Raw genomic sequence first — 18,452 nt, 5'->3', positions numbered from 1 at the left:
GGAGTCGGGGAGAGATGGCCGGAGTCGGGAAATGTTCCTGAGATGGAAAAAAGCTGATTTGGTTATTGTTTTTATTAGGGATGTCACGATCCGATCACGTGAAAAGTCGTCTGGGGTGGTTTTGCTGGTTGGTGATGAGGGTGGAGTAGTAGAAAGACTTGGCCTTGGCCACGGCATCCTTATACCGTCCCACATGGTCCTTGTGAGCCTCGCGATGGACAGTGAGGCCGGATTTATTGCGGCGCCTCTCCAGCTGGGGGCCAACCGCTTTCAAGGTGCGAAGTTCAGAGGTGAACCAAGGGGCAGGACGGGTGTAGGTGACAGTCCGGGTTATGATGGGTTATGGTCAATGTGTTATATTCATTAAAGAACGTTTATTTCATAAAAAAATGACATTTTTTAAAAATTTGTATTTTTGAGAAAAATCGAATTGATTTAAAAAAGGTTATTATTTCTTCTTTTATTTACAATTATTACGTCATAAAATATGACGACAGACATTCAAAGCTTCATTTGAAATCTTCAGTAGAAGCTTCAAATGTAAAAATAAATTCCATTGGGTACAGCCCTAGTTACATCACACTCTGCTTCTGCTCCTGATAACAACACGGCTCATTGTGCTGCTCCGCTCTCTGTGTGCTGTTCACGCATAAACATGCACATTACAGCACCATGCATGTTGTGGAGCTCTGCTGCATCATAAACATGCACATTACAGCACCATGCATGTTGTGGAGCTCTGCTGCATCATAAACATGCACATTACAGCACCATGCATGTTGTGGAGCTCTGCTGCATCATAAACATGCACATTACAGCACCATGCATGTTGTGGAGCTCTGCTGCATCATAAACATGCACATTACAGCACCATGCATGTTGTGGAGCTCTGCTGCATCTAATCCGGCCTGCTCACGTGGGATTACTGCATAATATATATATATATTATATAGATGAGGTTCTCTTTCACACACAATCAATTATAATAATAATAATAATACATTGGATTTGAAGACTCAAGGACACTGTACAAGGAGAGAGAAGCTATATAAAAGAAAGGGTAAATAATTTTTTTTTGAAAAAATTATGAATATATGTGTATAGTAACAACGGGGAAAAAAACAAATAAGATAAAAAAGGAAGCAAGGTGCCGTCCAATTGGATGAGAGTCAGGGGTGGGGGCTACTTGGGAGCGGGCCGTGTTGCGTGAAGACAAGTGTGAACAGGTGGGTTTTTAGGTGAGTTTTGAAGTTTTTGAACAATACTGTGCAGTATTTAAAGTCTCTGAAACCATGTGGTTTCTCTACAGTAGGAAACCACCTGCAGCCACGAGGTTTCTCGATTGATTGATTGAAAACGTTATTAACAGATTGCAGAATGGGTACAGTGAGTACAGTACGGCTCAATACACACAATTGTTAAGGGGATGCAGACCAGAGAAAGACTTTTGACTTGTTTACATCAGGGTCCCCCGTTTTCAATTCATAGTGACATTTATGACATACACAACATAATTCAATTTAATTTAATTCGTTTATTTGGACGGGACAATGCAAAATTAATGAACACTGTGGAGTGTAAAAATTGCCGGATTTAGCACGAGGCTAATTTCCATCCGTTGTCCCCAAACATAAAAACAGGACTCATAGAAACAGTAAGAAATGTACAAATACATAAAAACAAGACTCATAGAAACAGTAAGAAATGTACAAATACATAAAAACAGTAAAAAAAAAAGTACAAATACATAACAGCATGTCACATGTGTTCACATGACTGGTTGGACTTCAGCCATTTTTTTAGTTGCCCTCTAAAAGAAGCAAGGGTGGGGCTTTCCCTTATGGAAATGGGGAGACTGTTCCATGTTTGACTGCCTTTTATGGACGTTTTGGCCAAACGTGGTCAGTCTACTTTGGACCATGCAGTCACCTCTGGTGTCTGACCTGGTGCAGAGTCCAGTGTTTCTTTTTGTTGTAGATGAATTCTTGTACAGGAGGGGGAGCTAGTCCATGTAGGCATTTGTAGATGAAACAAGAGCTTTTTAAGACTTTGAAATTTTCAAAGCTCAAAAAGCTATATTGTTTCAAAATATTGCAATGGTGGTATGCCAATGGTTTCCTGGCAAATACCTTGATGGCTCTATGATAAAGCTGTTCGATGGGTTTCATGACAGTGACACCAGCAAATGACCAGTTTGTGAAGCAGTATTCAATGTGTGAGAATATCATGCAATGAAGATACGTTTTTGCAGCATCAACTGTTAAAAAAGGCCGGATTTGTCTAAAATTAACGAAATTAAAATTAATTGTGCGTTTCACTTTTTTGACATGTTTCTTAAAGGATAGGTTCGAGTCCAAGATGATGCCGAGGTACTTACATACATACATGACATCATGACATTTCTGACATACATGACATACAGGTATATAGTACTGTTACATTTGTGACATACAAGATATGCAAATATACAGTACTGTTAAACAGACCATAACAGATAATATATACATACGAGGGGGAACGTACGTCTCTAGGTCATCTTATGTGCTCCACCACTGAGTTCCACTGTGTCCTGTCTGCTCCCACGGGGGCGGAGTATTGATCCACTCTAATGGCTGCTGCCTCCATCCCTCTGGGTTAGGGTTAGGGTTAGGAGGAGTATTGATCCACTCTAATGGCTGCTGCCTCCATCCCTCTGGGTTAGGGTTAGGGTTAGGGTTAGGAGTTCAAGTTTCAAGTTTCTTTAATAGTTGTCATACAGAAGTACAGAATACTTTTATACAAAATGCTTCTTACTGTTACGCTCCAGAGACTGTGCTAGACAAGATAGTATCAAATAACATAGTATAGCATGTAAATTAGAAGTAGAAAATGAGGTCACAGTGTTCAGTATAGACATATGTACAATGTTCGATGCAGAATAGACGTAAAAAAAACTGAGTTACCATATAATATACAATACTATGCAGTGGTGTACTAATGTACAATACTATATAGTGCAAAGGTATTGATCCACTCTAATGGCTGCTGCCTCCATCCCTCTGGGTTAGGGTTAGGGTTAGGAGGAGTATTGATCCACTCTAATGTCATACCATCCAGCCGCGCTACAATGACTGGAAGTAGAAGAAGAAATGGAAAAATCAAGCTTTGTGGGTTTTTCTTCTCCTCTTTTATAGGATGGAAAGTAGGACACCGTTGTGCCGCTTGGCTTTGCGTGCTTCCTTGCCCATTTAAAGCAGCCGTGTGTGTGTGTGTGTGTGTGTGTGTGTGTGTGTGTGTCTGTGTGGTATAGTGTTGCTATGAGCCTGATGGGAAACCCGTTGCCATAGATCAGCTGTGTAAAAGTGCCAGCTCAGCGAGAACGGACCGAGGAGAGTGGCCACTGCTGCGCGCTGCTCGTCCCTGGTTGATGATGTCATCAGTCCCGTCGTATTGTCCGCGCTGCTCGTCCACGGTTGATGATGTCATCAGTCCCGTCGTATTGTCCGCGCTGCTCGTCCCTGGTTGATGATGTCATCAGTGCCGTCGTATTGTCCGCGCTGCTCGTCCACGGTTGATGATGTCATCAGTGCCGTCGTATTGTCCGCGCTGCTCGTCCCTGGTTGATGATGTCATCAGTGCCGTCGTATTGTCCGTGCTGCTCGTCCCTGGTTGATGATGTCATCAGTGCCGTCGTATTGTCCGCGCTGCTCGTCCCTGGTTGATGATGTCATCAGTCCCGTCGTATTGTCCGCGCTGCTCGTCCCTGGTTGATGATGTCATCAGTGCCGTCGTATTGTCCGCGCTGCTCGTCCACGGTTGATGATGTCATCAGTCCCGTCGTATTGTCCGCGCTGCTCGTCCGCGGTTGATGATGTCATCAGTGCCGTCGTATTGTCCGCGCTGCTCGTCCCTGGTTGATGATGTCATCAGTCCCGTCGTATTGTCCGCGCTGCTCGTCCACGGTTGATGATGTCATCAGTCCCGTCGTATTGTCCGCGGTGTTTCTCGTCCCTGGTTGATGATGTCATCAGTGCCGTCGTATTGTCCGCGCTGCTCGTCCCTGGTTGATGATGTCATCAGTCCCGTCGTATTGTCCGCGCTGCTCGTCCACGGTTGATGATGTCATCAGTGCCGTCGTATTGTCCGCGCTGCTCGTCCCTGGTTGATGATGTCATCAGTGCCGTCGTATTGTCCGCGGTGTTTCTCGTCCCTGGTTGATGATGTCATCAGTGCCGTCGTATTGTCCGCGCTGCTCGTCCCTGGTTGATGATGTCATCAGTGCCGTCGTATTGTCCGCGGTGTTTCTCGTCTGCCGCTGACCCTGAAGCCATCGGTCAGCTCCGGTAGTCGACACTTGAACGTGCTGTATCCAACCATCTTAGTGATTATCTCTTACAGAATGACCTGCTAGATCCTTATCAGTCAGGCTTCAGGACTGGTCACTCCACAGAGACGGCCCTCATAGCGGTCACAGATGCTCTTCACTTAGCAAAAGTGAAAGGCCTCTCCTCTGTCCTGATTCTCCTGGACCTGTCGGCAGCCTTCCACACAGTCAACCATCAGATCCTCCTCGCGTCCCTCACAGGAATGGGAGTGGCTGGCTCTGACATCCTACCTCGACGACCGCTCCTACCAAGTGTCACGGAGAGGGACCCTGTCGGCCCCCCGCCCCCTTCGGACAGGTGTCCCCCAGGGCTCGGTCCTTGGACCCCTCCTCTTCTCCCTCTACACTAAATCACTGGGTAACATTATCACGTCTCACGGCTTCTCGTCATACAGTAAAGAGAAAGTAAGTAAAAAATTAAGGAGTAAAAAGTAGGTAAGGTCAATATACATATATACAATATACAATACAGAGTAAAATGAGTAACAGTGAGGTAGAATGCAGAGGTACAAAACTTGGGGTAGGGTGCAAATGTGGTATGAATGTGGTGCAAATCTCTTTAATAATAGATAAATAGTGTGTTAAAGTGTCTAAAGTGAATAAAGTGAGTGGTAAGGTGAGTGTTTGTTTAACCTCTTCCACCCGACGGTACCGGTCCCGAAATTACATCTGGTCATAAATCAATATTTTTCAGACTGTTCTATAAAACTTGCGATTTTTATTTCAAACGTATTCAAGTATAAACATCATAAACATGTCACAACAGCATTTAGAATGTATATTATCATCAATATGTTAGTTTAGGAATAGGTTAAAGTGTTATATAGATAGATTTTCCTCTTAGAAATGTCAATGTTATTTCGCGAGATGCGACCATTTTGGAAAACCGGGGGAATGGGAATTGTAGTTTTCTTGCTGCCATTTTGTAGCGGACTTCCACAGGTCTGGTTGTGCATTGAAATCTTTTAAAACTACACTTCCTGGAAGATTCTATTGAGTTCAAGGTTGAATGAATGAATGAATGAATGAATGAATGAATGAATGAATGAATGAATGAATGAATGAATGAAAACTTTATTTAACAGATTGCAGAATGGGTACAATACAGTACGGCTCAATACACACAATTGTTAAGGGGATGCAGACCTGAGAAAGACGTGCGTCTTGTTTACATCATGGTCCCCCATTTTCAATTCATAGTGACATTTATGACGTACATGACATACATGACATCATGACATTTATGGCATAGGAACATACATGACATACAGGTATATAGTACTGTTACATTTGTGACATATACGATATGGAAATATACAGTACTGTTACCCATAGATCCTGACAGAATATATACATGCGGTGGGGAGGAGACTGTACATTAGGAGGGGGTGGGTGGGTGGGTGGGTGGGTGGGTGGGTGGGTGGGAGAGAAATATACATACGGTGGGGAGAGAATATATACATACGGTGGGGAGGAGACTGTCTATTAGGAGGGGGTGGGGGCAGGGAGCGAAATTAACTTTTTGACTCACCTGCCAGTGGCGGGTAGATGGGAAGAGTCTACCCGCCAAGCATATTTCTTACCTGCCAACATTTTTTTGATTAAAAAAATATATATATATATTTTATATAAATTTTTTTTAAATAAAATATATATTATATAATCATACTTGTAGTTGTATTATCTGCGAGACATCGCCACCACGCAATAAGTCAAAATGCTTGCTATCTGCAAACAGCTCCACTGTCTGTGTGTATACTTGAGTAGCCTCCAGCTCCAGCAAGGATTCTCCGGCCCTGCAGCTAGACCCTATATTCAGCTAGACCCTACATTCAGCATGCAAGGATTCTCCGGCGATGCAGCTGGACCCTATTGGTATAACGTTACAGTTCTTTGGTCAAATCACAATCAACATGCCCTCAGCTAGAATACGCATTCAATCAATGTTAGAAGACATTGATATCAGGAGCTATCTGTAGCTACTGCTAGCCCGGTAGATAACGTTAAGACAATTTAGTTTACTGGGACAGATCGATCTAACGTGAGCTAGCTAACGAGGGAACGGAGGTATTAATTATGCACTCGAGTCGACTATTGCTGGAGCATTTGTTGATATCAGTAGCTAGCCAGCTAGATACCGTTAGACAATGCCTCGTCATGTATTAAACTAAAAGTGAATAGTTGACTGGGTCATTGTTTAAACAGTAACGGTAGCTCATGGAGGTCCGGTCTAGACTAGAGCAGACTGCCTGTGTTGACATGAGCACTGCGAGCAGAAGCCCTTAGCCAATAGTATCCCGCTGCAGGGCTGGGCGGATATGACTCGTTGCCACGGTTTTCTTCAAAATAAGAGTATCATACGAACCTAATTGTTGCTAACTGACGGAGCCATCGATATTATGACTGGAGATGCGCTTGGGGCGGAAATGAGACCCGCACAGATTTTCAAAATAAGAGTATCGTTATGAACTTGATTGATTACACGCCACAAGGCGGGCAGCCCTCTAAGTGTCAAGCGCCAAAGGTAAAAACTGATCGCCCCTGGCGGGCGGCAGGCTTTAGTTTCGGTCCCTGGGTGGGGGGGTTTGGACATTTACGGTGGCCAGTTTCGAATTGCAGCCTCCCGTAGGTGCTCTTTAAGAGCGGTTTTGAATGTGGGTAGGGATTCACATTCCTTTACAGCTGTGGGTAGGGCGTTCCACATTGATGTGGCATAATTGCTAAACGTGTTTAGTCCCTTGTTTGAGCCGAATCTGGGTTTAACATGATTTGTTGAGCTTCCTCTGGTGTTGTGGTCGTGGTATTCACTGACCTTTGGGAAGTATTTTGACATGTACATGGGTACCTTAGTCGTGTAGTGTATCTTGTAGACCAGGCCCATTGCAAGTTGCTGTACTCTGTCGTCTACTCTAAGCCATCCTATGTTGTCAAAGTGTGCAGGGGTGAGGTGGGTTCTAGGAGTCAGGTCAAGTAGTAGTCTGACTAGGTTGTTTTGTGATATTTGTAATCTTGTTTTTAGGGCCTTTGGGGTGCTTTGGTACCATGAGGTGCAAGCATAGTCATAGTACCCTTGAATGAGTTCTCCTGCCAGAGTCTTCAGGGTATTCTTGTTTACCAGAGAGGAGATCCGGTACAAGAATCTAGTTCGTTGGTTGACTTTTTTTTATTACCTTCATAGTACTTTATGAATTATTTCAATAACTGCTATTATTCGGAATAATTCTACCACAAAAGGTAACGTTTATGACAAATATTGAAACGTAGTTAGTTTCTCTTCCCTTTTGTTAGCACGTAGCAACAATTAGATCTGAAATTAGTTTCAAAACGGTTGCACCCTAATCAAAATAAAAAAGCTATTGTATTTACAGTAGATTTCATTATCTGTTCTCATGCACGCTTGGTGATACTAAATCCAAATTGAACTTTGGCATTTGAAAGATAATATATGTATATATATATATATATATATATATATATATATATATATATATATATATATATATATATATATATATATATATATAAATGTGCGAATTGGCTATAATAAGGTAATTTATAAGCCTGCTATTCTATAATAATATTTCAAATTGCATTGGTCCGGATTGGAGAATTCAGTACTGTATCTACAGAACCTTCTGTTTAATCATCTTCTCTTTATTCATTTCCTTAGATTTTTTGTACACATGCTCTCAAGAAGGTCTGAACGAGATCTGTGGCAGTTTTTAATGTTTGGGCATTATTAGCATGGTGTTATTCACTGTCAAAGATGCAAAGAAAAATCATAATTCATATTCTCCTTTGTTTCATCACAATTTAAGCAAGCCTATTAATAGACGCAATATTTCGGACACTGGGAATACATTCACTGAGGTCCATAGATGTCCCTAGATACCAAAAAATATGCAAATGGTCCTTGTAGAAGTGGAGCAATATTCCATTTACCTAGGTATATATTTTAGGCGGATTTTCAGAAAATAGGCTCCGGGCTTAAGAGGTTAAAGTGAGTGTGTGCGTGTGGATGTGTGTGCAGTGTGTCTAGATGATGGGTTGTTACATAGAGTCATTGAGCATCCGGATGGCCTGGGGATAGAAGCTCCTTCTGAGTCTCTCTGTGCCGGCCATGAGACTCCGGTATCGCTTGCCTGACCGCAGCAGTTCAAAGAGGCAGTTGTTTGGGTGACTAGAGTTTATTATTATTCTCTTAGCCTTGGCCCTGCAGCGCTTGTTATTAAACGTCCTGGAGAGTGGGACACCTCCAATTGTGCGCTCGGCTGAACGGTCTTGTGCGGTGCTATTCCCAAACCAGGAGGAGATGTTACCAGTCAGGATGCTCTCTATTGTGCATGAGCAGATGTTCTTGAGGGTCTTCTGACTCATTTTGAACTTCCATAGGTGCCTAAGGAAGTAGAGGCGTGGTCGTGCCTTCTTGATAACACTGTCAATGTGTGTGGTCCATGTCAAGTCCTCGGATATGTGGACTCCGAGGTACTTAAAACTGTTCACTCTCTTGACCGGTGCCCCATCGATGCTGAGGGGGCTGTAGTCCCTGGCCCCTGACCTCCTAAAGTCCACAATCATCTCCTTTGTTTAGCTGACGTTCAGGGAGAGGCTGTTCTCCTGACACCATCACGCCAGGTCCTCTACCTTATCCAGGTAGGCCCTCTCGTAGTTTGCAGAGATCAGGCCCATCAAAGCTGTGTCGTCAGCAAACTTGATAATTGTGTTGTTGTTCCACTGTCATGTGTGTACAGCGAGTAAAGGAGGGGGCTCAGAACACAGCCCTGGGGGGCCCCTGTGTTGAGAGTGATGGATGAGGAGATGCAGTTGCCTGCTCTCACCACTTGGGGTCTTCCTGTCAGGGCTGTACGCTAAGCTGTTTTCACTAGGTGCACAGGTGGGTTAGGTTCAGGGCTGTACGCTAAGCTGTTTTCACTAGGGGCACAGGTGGGTTAGGTTCAGGGCTGTACGCTAAGCTGTTTTCACTAGGGGCACAGGTGGGTTAGGTTCAGGGCTGTACGCTAAGCTGTTTTCACTAGGGGCACAGGTGGGTTGGGTTCAGGGCTCAAGTCAAGTCAAGAGTTTTATTTGTCACGGCATACAAGTATACAATGAAATGCGGGTGGTCTTGCCCGCAATGATGTGCAATACAGTAGTACAACATATAATATAATCCAATAGACAACATTGTGCAATAAACAGGTAACATCACGGTATTTGTACATAGTTATTTACAGAGCATGAAGGACATGCTAGGTCCTTGGTAGTGCAATACACTGTTACTATACTATTTTTAAGGGTTAGGGTTAGGGTTAGGGTGTGTGGGCGTGTGCAGCATGAGTGAGTGCTTTCTCATGTTAAAGTGGCTGCTAGTGTGCGAGCGTGCACAGCGTGTGTGTTGTGTGTGTGCTAAAGTGTGCTTGTGTGTGTAGGGTTCAGTGTTCTGTGACCCTCAGTGTTCATTGTTCAAGGCTCTGATGGCCTGGGGGAAGAAGCTGAGCCGAAGCCTCTCTGTCCTAGTAGCTGGTGTTCGCAGGCGTCTGCCTGACCTCAGCAGCTGGAACAGGCTGTTATTGGGGTGGTGAGGGTCTTTCATTATTCTGCAGGCTCTGGATTTGCACCTCTTGTTGTATAGAACCTGCAGGGGAGGTAGTGCAATACCCGTGGTACGCTCAGCAGAGCGCACCACTCTCTGTAGGGCCTTCTTGTCCTGTGCCGTGCTGTTACCATACCAGGCAGTGATGTTTCCAGTCAAGATGCTCTCTACAGCTCCGGAGTAGAAGGACTGGAGTATCTTCCCCGATACTCTGAACTTCCTTAACTGTCTCAGGTGGTAGAGGCGCTGCTTCGCCTTTTTTACGACTGAGTCTATGTGTGTTGACCATGTCAGATCCTCTGAGATGTGGACCCCCAGGTACTTAAAGCTGCTCACCCTGTCCACGGTGGCCCCGTTTATCCTCAGTGGTGTGTGTGTCTCCTGCTGTCCTCTCCTATAATCCACGATCAGCTCCTTGGTTTTACCAATGTTCAGGAGCAGGCTGTTGACCTGGCACCAGCGTTCCAGTACCTCAACCTCCTCCCGGTAGGCCTTCTCGTCGTTGTCCGAGATCAGCCCCACCACCACCGTGTCGTCTGCGAACTTCACTATGGAGTTGGAGCTGAACTTGGCCACACAGTCGTGTGTGTATAGTGAGTACAGCAGGGGGCTCAGAACACAGCCCTGGGGGGACCCGATGCTCAGGGTGATGGTGTTGGAGGTCTGACCCCCCACCCTGACCGCCTGGGGTCTTTCACTCAGAAAGTCCAGTACCCAGGCGCTCAGAGCGGAGCTCAGACCCAGCTCGATCAGCTTGTCCACCAGTCTGGTGGGGACTATGGTGTTGAACGCTGAGCTGTAGTCAATGAACAACAGTCTCACATAGCCCCCCTTCTGACGGTCCAGGTGAGAGAGGGTGCTGTGCAGTACTTGGGAGACCGCATCGTCAGTGGACCTGTTTGGGGTCTTCCTGTCAGGGCTGTACGCTAAGCTGTGTTCACTGGGGGCACAGGTGGGTTAGGTTCAGGGCTGTACGCTAAGCTGTTTTCACTGGGGGCACAGGTGGGTTAGGTTCAGGGCTGTACGCTAAGCACAGGTGCCCCTAAATGAAAATGTTTATTAGTAAACACAGTCCCTTAGTAAACACTTAGTAAACACGTATTAAACACTTAGTAAACACGTATTAAACACTTAGTAAACACGTATTAAACACTTAGTAAACACTTAGTAAACACTTAGTAAACACATAGTAAACACAGTCCCTTAGTAAACACTTAGTAAACACGTATTAAACACTTAGTAAACACGTATTAAACACTTAGTAAACACGTATTAAACACTTAGTAAACACTTAGTAAACACTTAGTAAACACATAGTAAACACAGTCCCTTAGTAAACACAGTCCCGAACACAAGGGCTAATCAAATCAAATCAAATCAAATGTATCTGTAAGGCCCGACAACATGCGTTACTGTCCCCATGGGCCGGACACGTCTTCTTTAAACAAGTCAAGAAGAAACATCACAATAAGTCAAGAAAAAAACAAAAACACCATAAAGTCCAACATTTTTTTAATAAATGCAAAACTCCACACATACCCCACGCGAAGGTAAGGAAAAACTCACTAAAACCTAGCAATAGGAAAAAATGCACCACAGGCAATGTGGAGGAGAGAAACCTTAGATGTCGGTGATAGTAGTGTTGCAATAAAACAGGCGAAACAGTTGGTAAGCATGTACGTGTAATGAAACACAAATAACTGCATGCAATAGCCAATAGTAGGTAAGTAAGTAATAAACTAATCATTCATTCATTCATTCATTCATTCATTCATTCATGTGGAGGAGAGAAACCTTAGAAGGGCCGTTCAAGGGGGGATTTTTTTTTTATATTAAAGTATATTTAGTTTTTAAGAATAGTAAAGGATAGGCAAACATAAGCACGTGCTTCAGCCTATTCCTTTCTTCGGTCATTGAGTTTGGATTTTGTGTGTGAGCTCACTTTGAATATATGTACATTTGTGATTTTTTTTCTTTTTTTTTTCTTTTCCTTTTGAAAGTCCACACATGTGTGTTTTTGATTTATCTGTAAACAAAGACGGAAAATAAACTCTTCATCGCTTCACTTCATCACAGGTGCTGGATGGGGACGGCGGTATACTCACTAGTTTACTTGTAGACGGGAGACGATGTCATTATGTCACTCAAGTGAAACATCAATCTAACCCTCCTCCTCCCCCCCCCTCTCTTCCTCCTCTCCAGAAAAGTGCATTGTGGGAGCAGCAGTTTGGACCGTCATGATGCCCGTTACCGTGGCAGCGGGATAGGACGAGTGTGTGTGTGTGTGTGTGTGTGTGTGTGTGTGTGTGTGTGTGTGTGTGTGTGTGTGAGCGTGCCCGGTCGGCTCGTTGGGATGAACATGCCACTGCACCAGATCTCTGTCATCCCCCGTGATGTCACTTCCTCTCGAGGGTGCAGTGGGAAGGTCATCCCCCGTGATGTCACTTCCTCTCGAGGGTGCAGTGGGAAGGCCAAGGACAAGCAGGTAGGACTCGCGGTTCACGGTTGAACCCTTTCACTGCCACACTACCAAACGGTTAACCCTTTCACTGCCACACTACAGAAGGTTAACCATTTACTATCACACTATCGACGGTACATGTTAAGCAACGTGTAAGACGCATGTGGACGGAGAGGTCGGGGGTCGCGTTGAGTACAAAACCACATGGTCTTTCTATGGGACCCCTATTCTGCCCTTTTTGATAAAAATGGAGTTATAAGTGAAATTGAACTTCCCAATATCTATTTTATCTTGTGACAACGTTTCAGAGTTCAATCTTGCTCTGTTTTAGAGAAAGCAGGGTATAAAAAATTGCAGTAACTACAAAATCACTCGATAGTCAAAGAATTGTATAGCTTTTTGTCTGTGTAGTTACTGAGGTTATCTTCTACAGGACAGTATAGTTACTGAGGTTATCTTCTACAGGACAGTATAGTTACTGAGGTTATCTTCTGCAGGACAGTATAGTTACTGAGGTTATCTTCTACAGGACAGTATAGTTACTGAGGTTATCTTCTACAGGACAGTATAGTTACTGAGGTTATCTTCTACAGGACAGTATAGTTACTGAGGTTATCTTCTACAGGACAGTATAGTTACTGCTGTTATCTTCTACAGGACAGTATAGTTACTGAGGTTATCTTCTACAGGACAGTATAGTTACTGAGGTTATCTTCTACAGGACAGTATAGTTACTGAGGTTATCTTCTACAGGACAGTATAGTTACTGAGGTTATCTTCTACAGGACAGTATAGTTACTGAGGTTATCTTCTACAGGACAGTATAGTTACTGAGGTTATCTTCTACAGGACAGTATAGTTACTGAGGTTATCTTCTACAGGACAGTATAGTTACTGAGGTTATCTTCTACAGGACAGTATAGTTACTGCTGTTATCTTCTACAGGACAGTATAGTTACTGAGGTTATCTTCTACAGGACAGTATAGTTACTGAGGTTATCTTCTACAGGACAGTATAGTTACTGAGGTTATCTTCTACAGGACAGTATAGTTACTGAGGTTATCTTCTACAGCACAGTATAGTTACTGAGGTTATCTTCTACAGGACAGTATAGTTACTGAGGTTATCTTCTACAGGACAGTATAGTTACTGAGGTTATCTTCTACAGGACAGTATAGTTACTGAGGTTATCTTCTACAGGACAGTATAGTTACTGAGGTTATCTTCTACAGGACAGTATAGTTACTGTGGTTATCTTCTACAGGACAGTATAGTTACTGAGGTTATCTTCTACAGGACAGTATAGTTACTGCTGTTATCTTCTACAGGACAGTATAGTTACTGAGGTTATCTTCTACAGGACAGTATAGTTACTGAGGTTATCTTCTACAGGACAGTATAGTTACTGAGGTTATCTTCTACAGGACAGTATAGTTACTGAGGTTATCTTCTACAGGACAGTATAGTTACTGAGGTTATCTTCTACAGGACAGTATAGTTACTGCTGTTATCTTCTACAGGACAGTATAGTTACTGAGGTTATCTTCTACAGGACAGTATAGTTACTGAGGTTATCTTCTACAGGACAGTATAGTTACTGAGGTTATCTTCTACAGGACAGTATAGTTACTGAGGTTATCTTCTACAGGACAGTATAGTTACTGAGGTTATCTTCTACAGGACAGTATAGTTACTGAGGTTATCTTCTACAGGACAGTATAGTTACTGAGGTTATCTTCTACAGGACAGTATAGTTACTGAGGTTATCTTCTACAGGACAGTATAGTTACTGAGGTTATCTTCTACAGGACAGTATAGTTACTGAGGTTATCTTCTACAGGACAGTATAGTTACTGAGGTTATCTTCTACAGGACAGTATAGTTACTGAGGTTATCTTCTACAGTACAGTATAGTTACTGAGGTTATCTTCTACAGGACAGTATAGTTACTGAGGTTATCTTCTACAGGACAGTATAGTTACTGAGGTTATCTTCTACAGGACAGTATAGTTACTGAGGTTATCTTCTACAGGACAGTATAGTTACTGAGGTTATCTCCTACAGGACAGTATAGTTACTGAGGTTATCTTCTGGACAGTATAGTTACTGAGGTTATCTTCTACAGGGTTACGGTGGTTAGGGTGGTTATTATACAAACACGTCCTTCTCTAATGTCGCCTCCTGCCGTCTTATTCTCACTTTGTCACGGGCCCAGTTCCATGCTGTTAATCTGTCAACCAGGCCTCCAAGGGTTCTGACAGACCCCCCCCCCCCCCCCTCTGCAGCGCTGACGGCTCAGCAGCCTTGCTCAAAGGCCACGTGCGTTTCAGGGGAGTACCCCCCCCCCCCCACCCCCCTGCACACAGAACTGTGTGTATAAAGACTGGGGGGATTTCTCTTGGCTAATCTCTTTGCTGCGTTCAGAGGCCAAAGTCCATAAGGAGCCTCTATGAGACCGGCGGCGGGCTGCGTTCAGAGGCCGAAGCCGTTTAAGCAGCGTTAGTCAGTGAGAGTGAGAAGTGCTACTTAGCTCATTATCTGTTCGGAAGCCTGGTCTGTCCTTAGACCTGACACTGTGTGTCGCTCTCACTCTCTCTCTTTCTGATTCTCTTTCTGATTCTCTTTCTTTCTTTCTTTCTTTCTTTCTTTCTTTCTTTCTTTCTTTCTTTCTTTCTTTCTTTCTTTCTTTCTTTCTTTCTTTCTTTCTTTCTTTCTTTCTTTCTTTCTTTCTTTCTTTCTTTCTTTCTTTCTTTCTTTCTTTCTTTCTTTTTCTTTCTTTCTTTCTTTCTTTCTTTCTTTCTTTCTTTCTTTCTTTCTTTCTTTCTTTCTTTCTTTCTTTCTTTCTTTCTTTCTTTCTTTCTTTCTTTCTTTCTTTCTTTCTTTCTTTCTTTCTTTCACTCTCTCCATCCGTGTCTATCTCTCTTCCTGTTTTTGTCTGTCTCTGTATCTATCTATCTATCTATATATCTATCTATCTATCTATCTATCTATCTATCTATCTATCTATCTATCTATCTATCTATCTATCTATCTATCTATCTATCTATCTATCTATCTATCTATCTATCTATCTATCTATCTATCTATCTATCTATCTATATCTCTCTCTCTGCCACAAACATCAATCGGACACATCGGTGGGGGCGTGGCATACAAGTGAGACAGACAGACAGACAGACAGACAGACAGACAGACAGACAGACAGACAGACAGACAGACAGACAGACAGACAGACAGGCAGACAGACGGTTACGGCTTAAGCACCAGTCTGCCTCTTGTGGCGTTTAGTGTTTCATATCAACACAAAGCAAGCGCCCCAACGCCCCCTGTCTCTCTCTCTCTCTCTCTCTCTCTCTCTCTCTCTCTCTCTCTCTCTCTCTCTCTCTCTCTCTCTCTCTCTCTCTCTGACTCTGTCTCTCTCTCTGTCTCTCTCTCTGTCTCTCTCTCTGTCTCTCTCTCTCAATTCAATTCAATTCAATTCAATTCAATTCAAATAGGCTTTATTGGCATGAAATATCAACATACTTATTGCCAAAGCAAGTCCAACATACAAACAAACTGTATAAACAATACAAATTACCATAATATTAGCAATAACAGTAAAACAATCAACAGAAACATATTAAATTACAAAATAATCATTCAATCGGGTAATCATTTTACAGATGTAGCCACCCAGATACATGTATTTACAGAGCTTGTTCTCTTATTGTATGACAATAATCTATATATTTTGCAGCTAATACTATACACTGACTTTTCTCCCCACACATATATAACAGCTTTTGATGATCAGGGAGATGGATAAACTGTGGATCAATTTGATTTATTTTATCAAAGAAGACTTCTCTTAGGTCCTTGTATTTCTCACAGTATAGCAGGAAGTGAGGTTCTGTCTCAACGTCCCCCTGATGGCAAAGTGAACACAGCCTGGCCTCTCTGGGCAGTCAGTTCTGCCTGTGACGGCCTGGTTCTATGGCTAGACTATGTCCACTCAGTCTGTACCGTGTCAATGTCTTTCTTAATTTTATATCATTCACAGTGGTCAGGTATTCTGCCACCGTGTACTCTCTGTTTAGGGGCAAATAGAATTCTAATTTACTTTGAGATTTGGTTGATTTGATTTTGTTCCAATATTCTATATAATTTTCTTTTTGTTTTGAGATTATTTGGTTGGGCCAGATTTCTTGGTGTCTGTCCTGAAGCCCTGGTGTTTGTGGGCAGAGATTCATTACTAGCTGGCAGAGGGGACTCTTATCTGGGTTCATCTCTTGGCTCTGAAGGGCTTTGTAGTGGTAGGAGTGGGGGTCACTTGATTGGAGGTGTGTATACAATTTGATGGCTCGCTTTTGAATTTGAATGATTAGAGGGTATTGGCCAAGTTCTGCCCTGCATGCATTATTGGCAGTGTGTCTGTGAACCCTAAGTAGGTTTTTGCACAATTCTGCATGCAGTACTTCTAATGGATGTGTTTCCCATTTTGGGAAGTCGTGTTAATGGACCCCACACTTCACTGCCATATAATATTATTGGATTTATTACAGAATTTTGAATTTTGAGCCAGGTCCTAATTGGGATGTCAATTGGAATTTTCCTTTTTCCTTCAGTTCATTCACAGCCATAATAATAATACTTTATTTGTAGAGCACTTTTCATATAGAAGTTGCAGTTCAAGGTGCTTCACAACAGTAAAAATATAGGCATAAGCGAGCATGAGCAAGGTAAGATAAATCACAGTGTTTCACATTAGGACCTAGTATCCCAATAGGTTCTATGTTTACAGTTTCATTCAGTAATACAAATGACAAAAATTGTTATCCTTTTTCCTCCGTTTTTCTCCCCTGCCAATGTTAGTCGTTATGCCAATTCCCAATCCCTTCCTGGTCGCTGCGCACTTACCCCCCACAGTCAGATCATCTGGGAGAGTGGAGGCTATCACGACTTATCACGTGCTTCCTCCGACACACGTCCAGCCAATCAACCGCTTCTTTTCACCTGGCAGCGCGGACTCTCACTGAGAGGGTGTAACGTGTGGAAGGATCACACTACCTCCCTCCAGATCCTACCCTCGCTGAGCAGGCGCCCCGACCGAACTGTAGGAGTCGCTTGTTTACAACGACCCGGGACCCACCCCGCCAGCTTTCCCACCCCTAACACTGCCAATTGTGTTAGTATGAACGAACAGCCAAGCTGATAGCAACGCGGAGAGCTGGGCTCGAACCCAGCGTCTCCCGCGTTGGTGGCGAGCGCCTTGCCCACTACACCACCTAGCCGCCCCTGGCACTGGCTATCTTAACTTAACCAGTCTGCAAAAATACGACACTCTGTGCTAATTCACGGAGCTGTAAACACCGGTACCTAGCCAAGCTGGTGATTGGCGGCTCTCTGTGTGTTCTGTGTGGTGATTGGCGGCTCTCTGTGTGTTCTGCGTGGTGATTGGCTGCTCTCTCTGTGTTCTGCGTGGTGATTGGGCGGCTCTCTGTGTGTTCTGTGTGGTGATTGGCGGCTCTCTCTGTGTTCTGCGTGGTGATTGGGCGGCTCTCTGTGTGTTCTGCGTGGTGATTGGCTGCTCTCTCTGTGTTCTGCGTGGTGATTGGCGGCTCTGTACTCTGTGGTTGCCCTTGGATACAGCTGTGAGGGTGTGTGTAATAAATTACCGCCCGTCATCTCTGCCCCCCCCCTACTCTCCCGTATGCTGGCTGCCGATTGGTGGAGCCGGCAGGGACAGTCTCTCTCATCGGAGGTGATGGTGATCATTTTACTTATTTGCTAAATCTGCTAGGTTTAGTGACGGACTTGTCCGTAGTCAGAGATACAGATGGAGAGAGGTGTGTGTGTGTGTGTGTGTGTGTGTGTGTGTGTGTGTGTGTGCGTGTGCGTGTGCGTGTGTGTGTGTGTGTGCGTGTGTGTGTGTGCGCGTGTGTGTGTGTTAAGCGGATCGGCTGTGGTTAAGCTGAGTGAGCAAAGCAAAGGGAGTCTATTTAAAGGACACCTCCCCCTCCCCACACACCCTCATGAATAATTCAACAGCCCC

The sequence above is a fragment of the Notolepis coatsorum genome (genome assembly GCF_963971535.1).
Source record: "Notolepis coatsorum genome assembly, contig: SCAFFOLD_113, whole genome shotgun sequence".
NCBI lineage: Eukaryota > Metazoa > Chordata > Actinopteri > Aulopiformes > Paralepididae > Notolepis > Notolepis coatsorum.
The sequence above is the reverse complement of the archived record's forward strand: the minus strand, read 5'-3'. Positions refer to the sequence as shown.